Below are 6,825 nucleotides of genomic sequence, written 5' to 3' on the forward strand. Positions count from 1 at the left end.
TACCTGTATGCTCTACTCTGGGCCAGCTTTTGCTTTTGACACATTTTCGTCGCTGTCTCGTCGTCGTTTTAGCCGCCAACGCTCGCTGTTGTTATTGTTGTTGTTTGTTATTGTTGTTGTTGTTTTGTTTGTTGTTGTCGTTGTTGTATTTGTAGTTTTAGTTGTAATTGTTGTTGGTGCAGTTGTAGCAGAGACCCAAGTCTCCAGTGGCAGTAGTGTCTCTCTTCTCTTCGCGAGTTTTGAGTTTGGTCTGGGTTTGGGTTTGGGTTTTGATCGATCAGTTGCTGACTTTGCGCGGCAGCGAGCGGTTTGCACTACGATCTCGTTGTTTTATATATCTATATCCATATATATATATATATATATATAAATTTTTTTTTAGTTTTCAGTTGTTCGTTTTTGTAGTTGCAGTTGCGCACGCGCGTGGTTTTCGGTATTTTTGTTTCTGTGAGTGAAGGCGGTGTTGTGTGTGTGTAAAAAGTTGACTGTTTCTTAAAACAAATCAATTATAAACAAATGGCTCTAAGTGCTCAATAATAAATAATACTATTTGCTGCTGCTGCTGTTGCTGTTATAGGGTCTTTAAAATAGTAATAACTAATCAATCACAGGTTTAAATATAATTTGGAAAAAAAAATTGTGTTAAATTTTGAGAGTTTTGTTTAAAACAAATATGATTTAAACAACAAACTCTATTAAAAATACATTACTTACTCCCCTTACTTGTTCTATTATTTTTACCTTTCCATTTTTATTTGATGTGTAAAAAAATATTATAAAATTTGTAGTATAAGTTTAGACTTAAATACTTGTTTTTTGAACAGTGTACTCGCCTTGGTTCCTTTTTATGGGCCATTAAATCTGGCGCGCAAGTTCAAAAATGCGAATATAGCGCATTCTGTCCACGGATCTCGGCGGATCTGTGACAAATTCCCAGAATAATTGCTACCTTTTATGGCTTAAACTAGAACGAGGAGCATTACACTGGGGGAAAATGGGATCATAAAACAGGGAAGAATTCCCTCCTGCAACATGTTGCTCAACATGTTTCTGGCCACATTTGTCCAGCAAACATGCGTTTAGCAACATTTTCTTGAGCTTTTCGCAATTTTATTGCTAGTTTTATAAAATAAACTATTTAAATACAATTAATTTAGTAAATATTGATATATTTCAATCTAAGAGTATAGTTCAAAGACAAAAATCTATAGATTTTCCATATTTCATGGTAACCAGAGCGTTTTCATAGCCCAAGTAAAGGTCATTTAGGCACTAACTGAACTCCCAACTAAAACCCACAACTATTATGACTGTGACCGTGATATATCCCATACATATATACACAAGTCTGGCCCAAAACAATACAAAATCGTAAACAATATGACGGTTTTATTTTGGTTTTTTTTGGCCGTGTGCATGCACAAAACAATAGTGGGGAATCGGTCTCGAGAATGGGCAGGAATGATGACTTCAAATGGGGAAATGGGGAATGGGAATGACCGTAATGGATTAGCGTGGAGCTGTGAAGTGCGACTGGGCTATCCAGATAGATAGCCAGCTACCTTGCTCCCGGTTGCATAATTGGCATCTTGTCAGCCCAATACCTAGACCACATCCCTCCCTCCCTTCCTCACTCTCTAGTTTGTGGCCCACAAAGAAATCAAAATAAAGAAAACGAAGATCAAAACTGGAGCAAATTAACCGAGATTAAGCCCACAATTAGGTGCCCAATGTGAAAGTTAAGGCAGGCAGCAGCTGCTGGAAACCTGTTGCCTCTTCTTTTTATATATTTTTTTAAAGCTTTACTTAGCGCTGCTGGTGTTGTGGTTTCGCGGTTCGCGGTTTGTTTCTTCGTGTTTTGGCTCATCTGCAGCCACTTTTACTGCAACTCCCTCTTTTCGGGGGCTCACAGAGAGAAATATATAGAGTTGGTTGAAGAAAACCAGAAATAAGTGCAGACAGCGACAGTCGAAGGCGGGTAATACCTTTTTTAGATGTTTGAGTTACTTTTTATACCCTTAAAGAGTATTGAAATTTCAGTCAAAAGCTTGTAACGATGGGAAACAGTCATTTCCGACCCCATAAATCATATATATTCTTGATCAGCATCGATAGCCGAGTCGATCTAGCTATATTTTAGAGAAAACATTTTTTTTCGATTTTTTCAAATTTTTTTTATGAAAAAATCGTCACTGTCAAAATTGTCAAAAATTATCCAAAAATCATAAATTGAGATTTAAATGCAGAAATGTTCGCCTACAAAAACCAACAAGAATAATCCAAACCAAACTGAAATCGGTTGATTTTAAGCCAAGTTATAATCCAAAAACCATTAAAGTTGTTACCAATTTTTAAGCTGAAAATCTTCAAAATATCGTATAAAAATATCGGCTCAAAATATGGTATTATAATTTTAGTCAGAAGTCATTTCCGACCCTATAAATCATATAAATTACTGATCAGGATGAACAGACGAATCTTTCTAGATATATATTTGAAAGAAAACATTTTTTTCGATTTTTTTTCTCGATTTTTTTCCAACTTTTTAAAAACAAAAACTTGTTAAAAATCGCCCAAAAATCATAAATTGAGATTTAAATGCAGAAATGTTTGCCTACAAAAACCAGCAAGAAAAATCCAAACCAAACTGAAATCGGTTGAGTTTAAGCCAAGTTATGATCCAAAAATTTTAAATTGAGCATGCAGATATATTAATTTATTTATTATAATTAATGAAAAGTTATGCTTTTTTGGCTTAGTTATGTAGTTTTCTTTGTTAAAAAATAGACTTTATACACTTTTTTGAAAAATCTTTCTCTACCTTTTTTAAATAATTTGTTTTTGTAGATAATCTTTACAGTAATATAAAAGATATAAAGTAAAAAGACAAGCCTTTTTGTTGGGGTATTTGGGGAAAGAAGAAAAAGAAAACCCCGCATTAGCCGGGCTAAAATCAAACCAGGAAAACGGGGGAAAATGGGGGAAAGGGAATGGGAATATATATACTGACTGCTCGAATAATAATAATACGCTTCACTGACCTATGCCAAGGCCCTCAAGGGGGACAGCCGTTGGTTTTTGTTTTTCCGCGCTTTTGTTTCTCTTTTGCACTTTTGAACTCGGCCAACTCTCGCCGGCATTTAAAAAGTAGCTTTAGTTTTTTGTTTTCATTTTAGCAAGCCATCAAGTTCAAGCTAACCAAGTTTCGTTTGGGCTTTTAGTTGTTTCCCCCCCCCCCATTTTTAGTTAGACGGAAGAGCAGAGCACATTGAAGATAATCTCTGTGGGGTTTTAGAGAGACTCGTTAAACAAAGTCAAAGACGCAGCAAAACGCTTTCATTACGATCGCTGTCAGCACACATCTTGGTCTCCAATTAGTCGCTATCAGCGATGAAAACAGTTAGAAACTAAACCTCGTCTTTATTCCATTTATCATTAATAGTTAATCGTTAATTGTCAATCGTTTGGTTTTCGATTTGATTTGGAGAAACCATTTCCGGGCACAAAAAAATCCAATGAATTGACACTTTTTATTTGGGCTAAAGAAATCAAAACTAATTACCATTTATATGAACACACAAAAAAAGGCGTTAAAATCGATTTTAAAAACGATTAACTTTGGTGCTTTCTTCACCTTTTGCTAGGTGACGAACCTATCCTAAACCTGTTTCGCTTAAGGAAGTCATTAATGAAGTTCTACTTAATATTTAGTAGTTATTTTTATGACTCACTTCCCGCTTTTAAGTACAATTCTTAAAGTTGGCATACATTTGTTGAAGCAAAGTTCATAAATCATTAAAAAATAGTATATGAATATGGTTTATGGTTCTTTGTAGTCTTGAAAATTAACCAAGTACTTCTATGAATATTTAGAAAAAGATCTCTAGACCTTGAGCTTTAGTTTACATTTTTCAAATGCACTTGGTCGTTTACTCAAGTTTAGTTTTTAAACAAATTTCAAGCTGGCTTTAATTCCGTAACTAAATCCAGCCAAATATATACATATTTTGCAATGGATTTTTCTTGATTTTGGACTCTGACTCGACGCAGATTCGTTACGACTTTATTTTCTTGTTGTATTCATTTTCTGTCTTGACTATTTGCATTTTCGTTTAGCATTGAACCAACGAACCACCGGTGATCAACGGTCGTCAACTGCTCCACTTGACATACATATTGCTGTATTTTTTTTAATTTTTTTTAAATATGTACCATATGGCATATAGCTAGAAAAATATGAAATTATATGTTGCATAAAATGTGAAATCTATAGGTAAAATAATGAGCATTAAAGCATTAGCCATTAAATATGGATTTTATATTTTGGAATCTATAGTTGTGTTTAGGAATGACAGAAAATATCGATATATTCATAGATAACTGTATCGCGACTTGAAGTGAAAGTCGATAGATAATTCTAGAATTTCGATACATTTCCCATAAATCGATATTCTGTTAATAATATATAATTTTGATAATATTAATATTCAAACATTAAGTTTTCTGATATTTAAAATTTCGATATATCAAAGTTAACAATATATCCGATATGTTATCGAATGAAATATGTTTCTGAAGATATTACAACCCACTTTTCCTCTTGTTATATCTATATAAAGTTATATAAAGTTTTCTGATATTTAAAATTTCGATATATCAAAGTTAACAATATATCCGATATGTTATCGAATGAAATATGTTTCTGAAGATATTACAACCCACTTTTCCTCTTGTTATATCTATATAAAGTTATATAAAGTTTTCCGATATTTAAAATTTCGATATATCAAAGTTAACAATATATCCGATATGTTATCGAATGTAATATATTTTCAAATATATTACAACCCACTTTTCCTCTTGTTATATCTATATAAATCCCTAGTATTCACTATAAACTTGCCTAAAATTAATTAAAATGATATATTTGACCACTAAAGACTCTTATATAACATTTATAATCCAAATTCAATGAATTTCTTTCGGTGTTTGAGTTGGGGAGTGCTGAGGGGAGACCCACAAGAGTGGGCGTTGTTTTGTGGCTTCAGGCCAGGTCCATTGCCATTGCCACACACTCACGCCACCTTTTATTTTTTTTTTTGGGCGTCTTCGTCATCTTCCTCGCATCACTTATTATTGGTTATATGCATGCTGGCACAATGGAGCTGACGGAGCTATGGAATCGTGGAATCACTTTCACTTGGCTCACCTACAGGGCCATCTACTCCCTCCCCCCTCCTCCCCCTAACCATTCCCTCGATTGCCAACTCTCTTGACCAAAATGCTTGCGTAAACCGTTCGTTCGTGCTTTCAAAACAAAAAAACAAAAATTATGTTTATGTCTGAAGTAAAAAAAAAACACAATAATAATAATAATAATAAACGTGTGATATATTTTGAGGGAAAGAAGGGGCACAAAAGCAGGTGTTATATGTAGGGGACAACTTTTTTTTTTGGGCTATTTCCTGGACAGCTTTATTGGCGGCTTTGCATTGCGTGTGTTCAAGCCATTCGCCAAACTCAAGGCTACCCCCCCAAGGGAGTTTCTTTCTAAAAAAAAGGGGGGTTTCCTCGGGGTTTTAGTTAGTTCAACGTCTCCCTAAGCAAATGCTAAGGTCAAGGGACATGTCACACCGAAGGCCATGATGTCAGAGGGTCAAATACGTTTATAATAACCATTAACTAACCTTTGTAACTGATTTTTCATATATTTTTTACAATATATATAAACTTATTTCAATATTTTAAAAACACTTTCCTTAGGTCCTTCAAAATTCCTTATCAAATCCTATAAGCTTAAGCCTAATAAATATGTCATCTTTCCAACTGATTTTCCTTGCCTTATTTACTATATATAAACTTATTTCAATATTTAAAACAAGAGTTCCCCTCAGTCCTTCAAAATTCCTTATCAAATCCTATAAGCTTAAACCTAATATATATGTCATCTTTCCTACTGATTTCCTTGCCTTATTTACTATATATAAACTTATTTCAATATTTAAAACAAGAGTTCCCCTTAGTCCTTCAAAATTCCTTATCAAATCCTATAAGCTTAAGCCTAATAAATATGTTATCTTGTCAACTGATTTTCCTTGCCTTATTTACTATATATAAACTTATTTCAATATTTAAAAACAGAGTTCCCCTTAGTCCTTCAAAATTCCTTATCAAATCCTATAAGCTTAAGCCTAATAAATATGTCATCTTTCCAACTGATTTTCCTTGCCTTATGTACTATATATAAACTTATTTCAATATTTAAAAACAGAGTTCCCCTTAGTTCTTCAAAATTCCTTATCCAATCCTATAAGCTTAAACCTAATATATATGCAACGAGTCTCTATAATTAACCTCCTTGATTACCTGTCATCTTGCCAACTGATTTTCCTTGCCTTATTTACTATATATAAACATATTTCAATATTTAAAACAAGAGTTCCCCTTAGTCCTTCAAAATTCCTTATCAAATCCTATAAGCTTAAGCCTAATATATATGCAACGAGTCTCTATACTTAGCCTCCTTGATTACCTGTCATCTGTATGCCTGAGCCCGCCTGGCCAATGAACGCCTAATTGGCATCATATTACCCAATACGCCCAGCTCACTGACTGCCTGACTTGGCCAACTGACTAACCATATTGCTGCGAAATGGTCAACGCTGCGTATACGTAATATGTTGCACGTATCCGCCCCGTTGCCCCGCCAAGAAGAAAAAACAAAGTAAACTAATGGCAGGCGTGGCAACCAAGCGATTCTTGGGGCTTGGCCTGATGCAATAGATGACATATGTGGGAATCCGGGAGGCGGGAGGCGGGAGGCGG

The 6,825-nt window shown here is 34.4% G+C and overlaps 1 pseudogene across 2 annotated transcripts in view; it reads right to left on the minus strand.

The window, feature by feature from the left end:
- The window catches only part of LOC110187077 (protein sidekick pseudogene), a 77,039-nt pseudogene that overhangs the window by 66,375 nt on the left and 3,839 nt on the right, over positions 1 to 6,825 (minus strand). The window lies entirely within an intron of this gene.

The sequence above is a fragment of the Drosophila serrata genome, unplaced genomic scaffold (assembly GCF_035046125.1).
Source record: "Drosophila serrata isolate PLE 108 unplaced genomic scaffold, ASM3504612v1 contig_36, whole genome shotgun sequence".
NCBI lineage: Eukaryota > Metazoa > Arthropoda > Insecta > Diptera > Drosophilidae > Drosophila > Drosophila serrata.